Source organism: Rana temporaria, chromosome 11 (genome assembly GCF_905171775.1).
Source record: "Rana temporaria chromosome 11, aRanTem1.1, whole genome shotgun sequence".
NCBI lineage: Eukaryota > Metazoa > Chordata > Amphibia > Anura > Ranidae > Rana > Rana temporaria.
In genome coordinates, this window is record NC_053499.1 from 111,950,218 (window position 1) to 111,965,268 (window position 15,051).

Sequence of the window (15,051 nt, forward strand, 5' to 3'; positions counted from 1 at the left end):
CCAACCATCAAAAACTGTTTGGGGATGAACAATGCCTTTTACAGCATGAAGGAGAACCTTGGCGTGAAGGCAAAAATGATAAGTGTCTTGGAAAGTAAAGCATCATCAAAATTTTGGGTCCATGGCCAGGAAACTCCCCAGACCTTTCCCATTAAGAACTTGTGGTCAATTCTCAAGAGGCAGATGAACAAAAAAAAAATATATATACAAATTCTGTCAAACTGAGGCCCCGTACACACCATAGAATCCATCCGCAGATAAATCCCAGCAAATGGGTTTCAGCGGATAGATCCTATGGTGTGTACACGCCAGCGGATCTTTTTCCGCGGATATATCTCCCCTGGGATGGATTCCAGCAGATCGGATATTTGCTGACATGCACATCCATCTGCTGGAGTCCATCCCAACAGATGGATCCGCTGGTCTGTACAGACTCACCGGATCCATCCGTCCGAAGGGATCCCCCGCATGCGTCGTAATGATTCGACGCATGCGTGGAATTCCTTATATGACAGCGTCGCGCACGATTTCAATGCGATGGTGAGTACACTACATCGCAGAGAAATCTGCTGAAATCCTCGAGAGGATTTATCCGCGGAAACGGTCCGCTGGACCGTATCCGCGGATAAATCCTCCCGTGTGTATGGGGCCTAAGCATTGATTATGCAAGAATGGGCTGCCATCAGTCAGGATGTGGCCCATAAGTTGATTGACAGCATGCCAGGGCAAATTTCAGAGGTCTAGGAAAAAAGGGTCAATACTGCAAATATTGACTCGTTGCATAAACTTAAAGTGGTTGTATAGTCAATTTTTGGACTTTTACCTACAGGTAAGCCCATAATAAGGCTTACCTGTAGGTAAAAAAAAATATCTCCTAAACCTTTACAGTTTAGGAGATATTCCCCTTGCAATGAGCCACTGACTGCGCACAGGGGATTCTCGGCTTAAGGCCCGACAGACGCCGGACCTTGCCGGAAAGAAGTTTCCCACGTGCATGCGCGGGAGTGACGACATTGCGGCTCCAGCACTCACAGTACTGGAGCCGCGATCCCAGGAAAGACACGCTCAGGCAACATGTCAGCTACCTCGGCGTGGACCAGGTAAGTTACTGATGCCTCGTTCTAAGGTATTTCATAATGAGCTAGTATGTGGTGCATACTAGCTCACTATGACTTTAGCCTTACAGGTGACCCCAAAAAAAAAAAATGCTATGGGACTATACAACCGCTTTAAAGGGGTTGTAAAGGCTCTTGTTTTTTCGCCTTAACGCATCCTATGAGCACGCCCACAAGCCAACACCCTCGGTAGAGAGCTTCCCAGAGGGGGGTTAGCTATTGTCGGGAGGAGCCGCGAGACCCCAGAACAGCTGGATCGGGCCACTCTGTGCAAAACGAACTGCACAGTGGAAGTATGACATGTTTGTTATTTTAAAAATAAATAAACCTTTGCAACCCCTTTAATGTAATTGTCAATAAAACTTTTGACACTTATGGAATGCTTGTAAATGTAGTATACCATAGTAACATCTGACAAAAAGATCTAAAAACACTAAAGCAGCAGAATTTGTGAACATTAATATTTGTGTCCTTCTCAAAACTTTTGGGCATGGCTGTACAGTACGGGAAACCGGCTGAGTATTCATAGAACCTGGGAAATCCCCAAGCAATAGAGGAGAGGGGCGGGTAACAAATAGGCAAAAAGAACTGTGCCAACAGCAAGAGTCAACCTTGTACAACATTTAAAAGGATCAAGGGGTGACCTTACAAAGACTGGCAACAGCCTGGTGCCTGAAATTAACCTTTTATGAGCTTGAGATTATATATATATATATTATATATATATATATATATATATATATATATATATATATATATATATATATATATATATATATATATAGTGCCTTGCGAAAGTATTCGCCCCCCTTGAACTTTGCAACCTTTTGCCACATTTCAGGCTTCAAACAAAGATATAAAACTATTTTTTTTTTTTTTTTGACGAATCAACAAGTGGGACACAATCACGTCCCTGTAAGTTTTATATCTTTATGTTTGAAGCCTGAAATGTGGCAAAAGGTCACAAAGTTCAAGGGGGCCGAATACTTTCGCAAGGCACTGTGTATGTATGTGTGTGTGTATATGTGTATATATATATATATATATATATATATATATATATATATATATATATATATATATATATATATATATATATATATATATATATATATATATATATATATATATATATATATATATATATATATATATATATATATATATATCTCAGATGGTAAATTAACACCTTGTGTGATTTCTGGGTATAATATTGCACTCTCATCGCTTTTTAGTAGCGGGAAGAGCAGTTTAAGTTTTCTTATATTGCACTTGTCCATTTTTCCAGATAATTTTTTTTATCAAATCAATATAAATGAACTGAAACTTACACTAATAAACTTTGCGTTGCACACAATTGTGTGTCATATTGCACATTAATGCATTTTGAAATAAACCAGAAAGCTCGCTAAAAGGGGCTTGCATGCATTACCATTGATTTCAAAGGAAAACACAAACAAAATGGACAAGGGTGAATGGGCCCTAATATATATATATATATATATATTTTATTACATTCTATGTGCTAGTAGCCATTTTGTTTTTCGTTTATAGTTCTTGAAAAATCACTGCATGATACATAGGGTACTTCATGACAAAATCTTTTTTTTTTTTTTCCTTGTTTAAAAAATAAACAACCAACCTATAATACCTTAAAGTACAAACCCTACATTAGAAATAACAAAATTAATTGACTGTACTTATAGAAAATTCTCACGGGCAGTTCCATGAAATGGGTCCAAGGTCAAGGCAGAAGATTATGCCCGTCTTACCAAAAGTGCAGCAGGTAGGCATTTAGATTGCATGTGGTGCATTTGGCAACCCTTTAAAAAAAAAAAAAAAAAAAAAATACATGGCCTGCCTTAAGACCAAGTTCACATATAAGCGTCTGGCAGGCACTTCAGCCCATTAATTTGAATAGGCTGCTGTGCCTGCATTTCATGCAGAATTTTTTTTTTCTCACCCCTATTTTTTAAACATAGCTGTCACAGAGGTGCATTTTTCGATGAGTGGGGGAGCCATTAGGAATGGATGGCAGCTCAGAACATCTGCAAAGGAGCGGCAAGGTGCGATTTACACAGTCCTGCACCTGCAATCACCCACCCAAGTGTTGACCTAGCCTTACACACAGTCCAGCACCTGGAAACCACCCACACAAGTGTGAATCTAGCCTTACACACCACACCTCCAAGTGCACGCACAAGTGTGAACCTAGACCAACGCTGTGTGTGTGTGTGTCACCCTGGCGTGAACAGGCCCCCCAAAAGTACAAAACATTTTTAGCAGATACAGATGTTACATATGCAACCTCAGCTGTGCTACGATCATTTGAAAACCAGTTCCAGGAATCCAGACAGCTAGCTACTAACAGTTCCAGCAAAAACTGAAACTTGGATAATCCTACTACAGCTAGAATCCAAGGAGTGAAAGGCTACTTCCGACAGCTTGTGCTAAGGAAGCAGAGAGAAGAAATTGCTTAACACAAACATATTCAAACTTCTAAAGGTTGAGAGTATTTTCTCAGCACTGGCATTTTATTTAGTGAACATTATGCCGCATACACACCATCACTTTATGTGATGAAAAAAAACGACATTTTCTGTGAAGTAAAAAACTACATTTTTGAAACTTCAGTTTTCAAAGACGAAGTTGCCTACACACCATCGTTTTTCTCACAATGTTCTAGCAAAGCGAGGTTACGTTCTCACCACTTTTTCCATTGAAGCTCGCTTCTGGGCATGCGCGGGTGTAAAAACGTATTTTTAAACGACGTTTTTTGCTACACACGGTCAATTTCTGTGAAGTAAAAAACAACGTTGTGAAAAACGACACATAAAATTGAAGCATGCTTCAATTTTTTTTGGTCGTTTTTTACAAGACATAAAACAACGTTTTCCCCCACACACGGTCAATTAAAGTGACGTTTTTAAAAACGTCGTTTTTTTTCATCACATAAAGTGATGGTGTGTACGGGGCATTAGGCTTTCTATACTGGTGTACATCAGTAAAATCTGGATGACAAAAAGAAGCCCTGAGACAGTAGGCCATGCATGTGGCATGCCTCTAAAATCATGGGTTAACATTTTCCGTTGAAGAGGGAAAGAGTACATTATAGCTTTAACCACTTATTTTCAAAAATGGGATATTATTATAATAAAAAGTAAAAAATATTGTTTTTTTTTCAATATTTTCTGTCTTTTTATGTTTATAGCGCAAAAAATAAAAATTGCAGAGATGATCAAAATACCACCAAAAGAAAGCTCTCTTTGTGGGAAAAAATGATAAAAATATAATTTGGGTACAGTGTTGTATGACCGCGCAATTGTCATTCAAAATGCGTCAGCGCTGAAAGCTGAAAATTGGTCTGGGCACGAAGGGGGTTTAAGTGCCCAGTAATGAAGTGGTTAAGTAGATCCAATATTTTAACCTCACCAGTTGGAATAATTCATGCTTCCCGATTCAGCATTAACTTAAACAAAATACACTGGTCAAAGATTCTCACAACCAGAGAGACAATACGGTAAGTTTGCTATATCAAAAAAAAAAAGACCGTGTGAAACTACATTAAAATATTCAAGGCAAAGAATGAAAATCCTCGCCCCTCTGAGAAAGATAAAGAAGCCTTTGTTTATTCACTAGTCAGCTGCATCCGACAAAACAGACGGTAACAAAGTTTTAATGTGTTCTGTAAAATCTTTGTTTTGAACACACCCTTAAAACTTTGCTTTGCTGAAGAATATTAGAAATGATTATGGACAACGTTTGGCCTAGAATTCTTACCTTAATGCTGCACGGCTGATCACTTGTGTGTGCCTTCTCTAAACTACAAGATTTGCAGAAAGAAGACGGCTCAGTCACTCCCCTTTGTTACCTAACAAAGTAATCCAGGGCAAAATGATTTCAATCGTGTGATTCAGACTGCCTACATTTTCTTTACATCCACAGCAAAGTTAACGCTTAGCAAGTCAAACAAAAGTGTATTTTATTATTACAGTGGTCAGAACATCGTGAAATAAAAGCCAAGCACTGACTAGAACATGTTTATTCTTTGTTTGTTGATACTTTCCCATTGAAGTAGTACAGTGCCTTAAAAAAGTATTCATATCCCTTGAAATTTTCCACATTGTCATGTTACAACCAAAAACAAATGTATTTTATTGGAATTTTACGTGATAGAGCAACACAAAGTGGCACATAACTGAAGTGTAAGGAAAATTATTAATTTTTTTTTTTTTACAAATAAATATGTGCAAAGTGTGGCACACATTTGTATTATGACCTCTTTTACTCTGATACCCCCAATTTAAATCTAGTGGAACCAATTGCCTTCAGAAATCACCTAATTAGTAAATAGAGTCCACTTGTGTGTAATTTAATCTCAGTAAAAATACAGCTGTTCTGTGAAGCCCTCAGAGGTTTGTTAGAGAACCTTAGTGAACAAATAGAATCATGAAGGCCACTGAACACACCAGACAGGGATAAAGCTGTGAAGTTTAAAGCAGAGTTAGGTTATAAAATAAACATTTAGACAACAAGGGGTTAAAGCTGAGCCACTGCACCAACAACTTTTACAGTCCACTGAAACTAAAAGCTAAATTTGTTAAAACATATATGTACAGTCCACAGGTGCACTTTTCACTGTTGTTGGTGCAGTGGCTCAGCTTGAACCCCTTGTTGTCTAAATTTTTATTTATGTTCAGCATATAGGTTCAAAACATGTACATCCAAGAAGAGTTTTCATCCTATTTGTTACAGATGGGTAATTTCCCATTACCCCACAAGAGGGTGACAGAGCCATGATTTATAAAAATGCTGACTCTGCTGAAAAATATATATATATATAATATTCCAAGCTTTGAAAATATCATGGAGCACTGTTCAATCCCTCATCCGAAAATGGAAAAAGTATGACACAACTATACTGGTGACCCCACAATAGGGATAAAAACTTTTTTGCGGAAGGAAGTTTAATAAGACGTGGCCACTCACTAATATTGGAAGAAAAGAGGTTTAACCTTAAACTACGTAGAGGGTTCTTTACTGTAAGAGGGACAAAGATGTGGAATTCCCTTCCACAGGTGGTGGTTTCAGTGGGGGGCATCAAGTTACTATTAGACAAGCACCTGAACGACCACAACATACAGGAATATACAATGTAATACTGACCTATAATCACACACATAGGTTGGACTTGATGACCTTTGTCTTTTTCAACCTCACCTACTATGTAACTGCAAACCTATCAAGACATGGCCGTCCACCTAAACTGACAGATCAGAAAAGCAGCCAAGAGGCTCATTCATGGTAACTCTGGAGGAACTGCCGAGATCCACAGCACAGGTGGGAGAATCTGTCCACAGGGAAACTATTAGTCATGCACTTCACAAATCTGGCCTTTATGGAAGAGTGGCAAGAAGAAAGCCATAAGAAGTCACATTTGCAATTTGCGAGAAGCCATGTGGAGGACACAGCAAACATTTGGAAGGTGGTGCTCTGGTCAGATAAGACCAACATTTAATTTTTTGGCATAAAAGCAAAGCACTATGTTTGGCAGAAAACCAACACTGCACATCACCCTGAACACCCTATTCCCACTGTGAAAATGGTGGTGGCAGCATCATGTTGTTGGGATGCTTTTCTTCAGCAGGGTCAGGGAAGCTGGTCAGAGTTGATGGGAAAATGGATGGAGCCAAATACAGGGCAATCTTAGAAGAAAACCTATTCGAGTCTGCAAAAGACTTGACTGGGTTGGAGGTTCACCTTCCAGCAGGACAACAGGCCTAAACATACAGCCAGAGCTGCAATGGAATGGTTTAGATCAAAGTTTTTAAATGTGTTAGAATGGCCCAGTCAAAGTCCAGACCTAAAGCAAATTGAGAATCTGTGGCAAGACTTGAAAATTGCTGTTTACAGACACTCTCCATTCAATCTAACAGAGCTATTTTGCAAAGAACAATGGGCAAAATGTCACTCTAGATGTGCAAAGCTGGTAGAGACATACTCACAAAGGACTTGCAGCTGTAATTGCAGCGAAAGGTGGTTCTACAAAGTACTCTAACTCAGGGGGCTGAATAAAAAAATAAAAAAAATAATGCATACCACACTTCACATATTTGTAAAAAAAAATTGAAAAACATTCATCATTGTCCTTCCGCTTGACAATTATGTGCCACTTTGTGTTGGTCGATCACATAAAATACCAATAAAATACATTTATGTTTTTGGTTGTAACATGACAAAAAGAGGAGAATTTAAAGGCACTGAATATCCCAAATTCAAGTATTACAAACAGGCCTTGCCTTTCAAACTTGCAAATACTTGCACAGCTAGCCTCATCTTAAAACACACATAAATTTCACAAATGGTTTTCTGATAAGAACTGGAAAACAACCTGCTGAAGGGCCCCGAGGACTGGTGAATCTAGTGAAACTTGTCAGCCGTATGACTTTTGGCTTAATCATATCTGCCAACTTTAGAACATGAGAAAGGACAACTTGGGAGGTGTGGCGCACACACATTGTAAAAAACATTGAGTGCAAAGCTGAATATTTGGTGTGGCTTAAAGGGGCCTGGTTAAAACAGACCGATGCCCTGTACACACGATCGTTTCGTCTGATGAAAACGGTCCGATGGAAGCATTGAACTTCATTTTTCTCAGCACGTCGTAGTGTTCTAAGTCACCGCGTTCTGACACGAACAGATTTTTAACTGATGGTGTGTAGGCAAGACTGATGAAAGTCAGCTTCATCGGATATCTGATGAAAAAATTAATAGGTCCATTTTCATCGGATGAACCAATCGTGTGTACGTGGCATTAGCCATATACCACACATACTGTATGTCAGTCCCTTTAAGCGGGATAGCAGGCGGGGGTGCTGATGGTCGTGACCATGTGCATGAGAGGCAGAACAGGGACACGTGTGTGTGTGTATATATATATATATATATATGTATATATATATATATAAAACACACAAATCCCTGTTCTGTGAGGAGACAGATCGTGAGTTCCCAATGGCTAGGAACCACAATCTGTAATTTCCTCTAGGTCAGTCCACTCCCCCCACAGTTAGAAGACAGTCAGGAAACACAATTAACCCCTTGATCGCCCCGTAGTGTTAACCCCCTTCCCTGCCAGTGGCATTTTTAAGGTAATGCGTGCATTTTTATAGCACTGATAGCTGTATAAATGCCAATAGTCCCAAAAATGTGTCAAAAGTGTCCCAGGCTAAAAAATAAATAAAAAAAATTGTGGTCATTACTAGTAAAATTTAAAAAGTAAAAAAAAAAAAAAAAAAGCCATGAATCTACCCCCTAGTTTGTAGACGCTATAACATTTGTGCTAACCAATTAATATACACTTATTGCGATTTTTATTACCAAAAATATGTAGAAGAATACATATCCGCCTAAATAGAGATAAAAATTTGCTTTTTTTAAAAAAAAAATAAGAAATTGGGGCTATTTATTATCGCTCTTTTTTGTTTATAGCGCAAAAACAGTAACTCTTTTTCTAGGAGTCTTCCAGGACAGCTTCTGAAACATAGGGCTCCTCCCTCCGGAAAAAGGAAAAACTTGCCCAATTATCTTAAAAGGTGGTCCTCCAGGCCTCCCTCTTCAGTTTACCAAAGAACTACTGGAAGGCCCTGAAAGACATAACACACTAACACAACGTCAGTACATAACTCCAACACCAGTTAATAGAAAACACCAGGTGGGAAACAAATCCAGGCTGTCCTGGAAGACTCCTAGAAAAAAAGAGAGTTACTGGTTTTCTCCTTGAGTCTTCCAGGACAGTCTCCAAGATAAGTCATTTTCTAAGCTTTAACCTGAAAGCCAAACAGAAGAAAAAAAAAAAAAAAAAAAAAAGGTAACATTACCATTAGAGTGCCTCCCTGACCCACACCACCGCTGTGCTAGGGTCAGCCTAGGAAGTGCTCAGCCCATCACCTGAAATTCCCCACCCAGGGAGGGAGATACTAGGTCACATAGACCATGACCCCCCCAGTGTTAGACGGTCTACCCTCACCACCTTACCTGGGAGGTAACAGAGCCTGATAGCCCGGAGTCGATCGCTTGTGCAGTTGTCTCCATGGTCCTCAGTCTGTGTGGCCTTGCTGAGCCTTTATTCACCGCTCCGGATGCCTGTGTTGTCTACCGCTGCACCCAAGAGACCAGACCGTGTCTTGCGGTGCCCCCTGATGACACGTTCTGCCGGAATCACGTCCCACGTCACTTCCGCCTGTTGGAATGCAGAAGCTCCGCCCCCCGCACCCTACGTTGTACCCGGAGGTGTCAGTAGAAGGTACCGACGTGGCCAGCCGAGCGCCACTCGCTCGCCAGCCGAGAACAAGGTGTACAGGTAAAGGCGCTCCTTTAGAGCAACGGAGCCTGTGATCACATGGGGTACTGCTCTCCCCGAGCTTACAGCAGCGGTGAAACCAGCAAAATCGCTCTTCCCCAGCAGGACAGAGGGGTGCCCAGGCAGAGGAGAGTCCACGCCAGGGGCTCTTCCAGGACAGTCCTGAGACATGGAGCTCCCTTAGGTCCTTTAGCGTGCTCTTTCCCATCTGGCAGGAAACACAATAACTGAAGAGGGAGGCCTGGAGGACCACCTTTTAAAATAATTAGGTACGTGTTTCCTGTCCCGGAGGGAGAAGCCCTATGTCTCAGAGGCTGTCCTGGAAGACAAAAAGGAGAAAAATTGCAAAGATGATCAAATACCACCAAAAAAAAGCTCTAATTGTGGGGGGAAAGAAAAGGGACATCAATTTTGTTTGGGTACAGTGTCGCAAGACCGCACAATTGTCAGCTAAAGCGATGCAGTGCCAAAACGCAAAAAATGGCCCGGTCATTGAGCAGCCAATTCTTCTGGGGCTGAAGTGGTTAAAGCAATCTACGGAGCTGACCAGAACCACCTTTGAAGGGAGTCTATTCCACATTTTCACAGCTTTCTTTGCATGAAGTGTTATTCTTCTGTAGAGTATACCAAGAAACAAGGTGAATGTGAGCAGGCAAAAGAAGGGTTTACTTTAACTTTAGAAAGTACAATGCTATGGGTTAAAATTAGGTTTTAGCATGAGGAAGGCCTTAGGAAACGGCATCACACTCAGGGACGTTTAAAAAAAAATTAAGTGTATAATAATACTGACGATTCTGTCAATTCCATGCCCCTGTATGTTTAAGGGATTAATTAAATTATTTTAAAAAATTTACATATTTGGAGAGCCAAATTTAAAAAAACATATAGTAGCTCTGTTGATCATAACTGAGTCAGGCACTCTATTTTACTGTCACAGTTATGAATATTATCCACCATAGTATATCATGGTACAAGTGCATGATCACGTACAATGACCAAATGTTTGTCAACACAACTGTGTGCATCTCCCTTTCTGGTAATATTTTGAAAAAATCAATAAAAAAGATTGAAACAAAAAAATATTTAACCTCTAGGTCAGGGGTCTCCAAACTGTGGCCCGGGGCCCGGATGTGGCACTTTCCTTGCCTTTATCCGGCCCTTGGGGCACTAATCCTCCCACTGATATGAGACACTATTTTGACATCCAACACCAACAATGGGGCACCATTTCTTCTACAGACACCAATAATGGAGCACAATTACTCCCTATGATAGCAAAGATAGGCCACTATTCCTCCTAACCTGATACCAGAAAAATTTCCACTCCCACTGGCCACGATCTGGCCCTCCTAAAGTATGAAGGGCGGTGAACCGGCCCTTTGTTTAGAAAGTTTGGAGACCCCTGCTCTAGGTGATAGATTACAAGAGTGGAATCATCTGTGTTCTGGCTAAAGGCAGTGTTTAAATTATTACTTTAACATAATAAATAAATACCTCTATATCGGGGTGTGCTGAATAGAATATACCATTGCTTTTCAATCTAGAGAGAGAATTCAGCATGGGTGCTTAAGCTGTGGCCCTACAGCTGTTGTGGAACTACAAGTCCCATCATACCTCTGCCTGTGGGAGTCATGCTTGTAATCGTCAACCTTGCAATGCCTCATGGGACTTCTAGTTCTGCAGCAGCTGGAGGGCCACAGGTTGAGCACCCATGGAATAGAGAAAACAAATGCTGGCCAATGTGGTGTGTGTAGCTGATAAGTAGATGGCTTTCCTAGTATTTAGCTTTCACATATTACATTTCTATAAGTAAAACCTTTTTACTGTTCGCCCAAGTACAACAGGCACATTGCATTTCCTATTTGGGGGGGGGGGGGGGCAAACAAATGATTCAACTAAGGCCTCGTTCACACAGGCGTACACCATAGAGAGAGGACCATGTTGCTGCACAGGTGTTCCGTGCAGGCGGTCCTTTTAATGTCAATTGTGATGCAGAAGCTACATGGGACACAGCCACTACTCCAGATCTGACATCCATCTGAGTGTGAAAGCGTGTCCCCCCAAACTAACATTGTCTGTTTGGGGACACACTCCGACATGCACATGGATGTCAAATTGAGAGCAGCAGCTGCTGCTTTGCAATAGGCATGAATGCAACTGCTAGCACATGGATGCATGAAACACCTGTGCATCCCATTCAGAAAAACACAGCCCTCTCACAGGTGTAAGTTTATGTATGCCCACGTCAACGAAGCCCAAGAATGTGAATACATATAAGATTTTGTGAGTTTGACCATCTATGAGAACATGGAAAAATATTAAATAATTTTTAAAATGTTCTTCAAATTATACTTCTTACTAAAATTGAGGCTGTCGCACTTTACAGATTACATAGATGTATAAATATACTTTGGCTGCATGTATTGTAGCAATAGCAGATCATCTTTGAGCAGAGTCAGCGTTTTTATAAATCATGGCTCTGTCACCCTCTTGTGGGGTAATGGGAAATTACCCATCTGTAACAAAAAGGATGAAAGCTCTTCTTGGATGTACATGTTTTGAACCTATATGCTGAACATAAATAGAAATTTAGATAACAAGGGGTTAAAGCTGTGCCACTGCACCAAAAACTTTTACAGTCCACTGAAACTAAAAGCTAAATTTGTTAAACATATATGTACAGTCCACAGATGCACTTTTCACTGTGCACCCAGATTGATCTGGTCTTGTACGGTATGCTCCTAATCACCACCGTGACTTTCACAAATAGTGCACACTCTAGGTGAAGACCCGCCACCAGGTATCAAAGCCGCTTACCAGACAGGGCAAGCTCCGTTTGCAGTCGGCTATAGCCCAGCCGCGGCCTTTAAAGTTGTGATGAACCCACAGGTTATAGATTCATGGAACTGGCTTCTTTCACATCCATAAGCTCAACCTCATATTTCTGTGAAAGCCAAGCAATGAGCTCCTAGCGTTCATTTAACTGCAGAGAGACGAATGGAAGCTGCCAGTTCCCTTAGCAAAGAGATTTGCTAAGGGAACTGGCAGCTTCCATTAGTCTCCAGCAGGTATCCTAGGTATGCGATATGTTGGGAGGGAATCAGGCTGGACTTTTACAAGTTCAGCAGCCACCCCAGGCCTGTCAGGAACTTTTTTTGTTAGTTTGAGATGGACTAGTTGTTCTGGAGACGCTGCAAAATAGGAGCAGGTAGTCCAGGTATGCCATTATTGAAACCCCCTGGAGTCGCAGAAAAGCCATGGCCTCCGCTATGACTTTTGTAAATATGCGGGGCGAGGAGGATAGTCCGAATTGCAGTGCTTGAGACTGTAGGTGTACTGTTACTCCATCTAAATCTACTGCTAGCCGGAGAAACCTAAGAGGTTTCTGTGATAGGGACGTGTAGGTACGCGTCCCTGAGGTCCAGTGATACCATGAAGCAATTGTGGGGTAACAGGGCTCTGACCGTGAAGATTGACTCCATGCGGAATCTCTTGTAGATAATTGACGTAATTTAAATTCAGAAGAGTCTGAATTTCCTGAGGTTTTTTTTACAACAAAGATGTGTGAATAGAATCCCTCTCCTTCCTCTACCTTTGGTACTCTGCGAATTACATACTGAACCTCTAAATCCCTTAGAGCCTCCAACAGAGCCTCAGCCTTTGCCGTGCACCTGGGTAGATGCATGACAAGAAATCTTTGTGGGGGGAGATCTTGTGAACTCCAGGAGGTACCCCCTTCTTATGACCCCCAGGATGAACTGGTTGGGGGAAATTGCCCCCCACTGTGGGAGGAAGGCCCCCAGTCTTCCTCCCAACGTGTTTGGAGGGTCATTGGTTTTTACAGGGCTGCTCAGGTGGGGCGAAAAATCGCCCCTCCTCTGCCCTTGCCTCTTTGGCCCCAAGTTTTCTTCTGCCCTTCCGGTTCAAGTGCCTCCCTACATCTTTGTGGCCGAAACCCCTTCTTCGTCTGTACTGGGGTTTCCCACTTAAGAGGGAAGGACTTTTTTTTCTGTCTGCCGTGCGGTCTATAACCGTTTTTAAACCTGGGCCAAAGAGTAGGTCTCCCGTCAAAGGTATCCCACATAACTTGGCCTTAGAGGCACTGTCTCATGGCCAGGTTTTCAGCCAGAGCGCACTTCTGGCAGAGTTGGCCAGGGCCGCTGATCTGGCCGACATGCGCACAGACTCTGTCGAGGCATCCGCTATGTATGGGATACCTCGCAGAATCGTAGGAAAAGAAGATAGAACGGGTTTCTTGGCAGTTCCTGCTTCAATATGCTCTTAAATCTGGGAGAGCTTGCGGGCCACAACTGTGACAGCCATTTGTGGCTTTAAATTGCCTATTGTTGAGTCCAACGTCTTTTTTAGGAGGGAGTCTATTCTTTTATCCATGAAATCAGCCAAGGCCCCCATGTCCTCAAACGCCAGATCTGTATGCCTGGAGACCTGGGAGAAGGCGGCGTCTAGTTTGGGGCTTTTATTCCAAATGGGAAACTTCTCTTTAGGGACCTAGAGAAAAGGGGCTTCCTTTCAGTATCCTGCCACATCTTAATGGTTTCAACCAGTACCTCATGTACTGGGAAGACTTTTCTTTTGTTCCCCCAAGCCCCTGAACATTTGGTCATTGAGTGTTAGTTTTTTTTTTTGTCTGTCTGAATACTGAGGGTTGTGTAAATTTCCCCCAGGGACAATTTATATCTGGAGGGTTTCCTGGACTCCCCGTCCCGGTCCTCTCCTTCTGATTCCTCCTGAGAGTCAGAGGTGGCACTGTCTGGCCTATGTTCCACCTCGGAAGGGCCTGAAACTTCCTCTGCCATAACTGCAGTAGCAGGTTTGGCAGGTGCAGAGCCCTGAGCCTGTGGCGGGGTTGTATCCTGGGGAGCGCGATTAGTGGGGAGTTAACATCTCAAAAAGAGATTTAAAATTATGAAAAGGTGGACGAGAGCTCCTAGATTAATGTTCCGACCCTTTTTCTCTAACCAGGGTGTCCATTCATTCTTTACACAGAACCTTTGTCCATGACTCCCCTAGAGCAGTGTTTCCCAACTCCAGTCCTCAATGCACACTTACAGGTCATGTTTTCAGGCTTTCCATTATTTTGCACAGGCGATTTGATCAGTTTTACTGCCTTAGTAATTACCACAGCCGTTTCATCTGAGGGAAATCCTGAAAACATGACCTGTTGGGATGCCCCGAGGACTGGAGTTGAAAAACACTGCCCTAGAGTGTCCCTACAGGAGGCGCACTTCCTTTTAGAGCCATGTGTCGACTAGAGGTCGACTGATATATCGGTTGGCCGATATATCGGCCGATATTTGGCGTTTTTAAATTAATCGGCATCGGCCGATTTGTGCTTTAAAAATGCCGATTTAAACTTCAGCACCGCGACTTGCAAAAAGCTTCTGTAATAGAAGTCAATGCAAGTTGCCTGAAGCTTCCCGTAGAAGATCTTCTCTCTCTCCTGGGCAGCCTGCCAAGTTTTAGAAAAGATATACAATGTTGCTACTTATCAATTAACTGAACTCCGCGTAGGAGAATTCTCAGTTTAACCATTTAAAGGCTAAATCTTTTTTG

At 41.8% G+C, this 15,051-nt stretch overlaps 1 protein-coding gene across 2 annotated transcripts in view; it reads right to left on the minus strand.

Moving 5' to 3' along the window:
• Positions 1 to 15,051, minus strand: part of PC (pyruvate carboxylase) — a 671,516-nt gene that overhangs the window by 603,567 nt on the left and 52,898 nt on the right. Inside the window, exon 1 of one of the 2 annotated variants that reach the window (XM_040328828.1) lies at positions 4,896 to 4,953. The exons of the other annotated variant lie outside the window; for it this stretch is intronic. The gene's annotated coding sequence lies outside the window, so the exon portion shown is untranslated. Of the gene's footprint in view, positions 1 to 4,895; positions 4,954 to 15,051 lie in introns of those variants that run through there. 2 annotated transcript variants of the gene reach the window in all.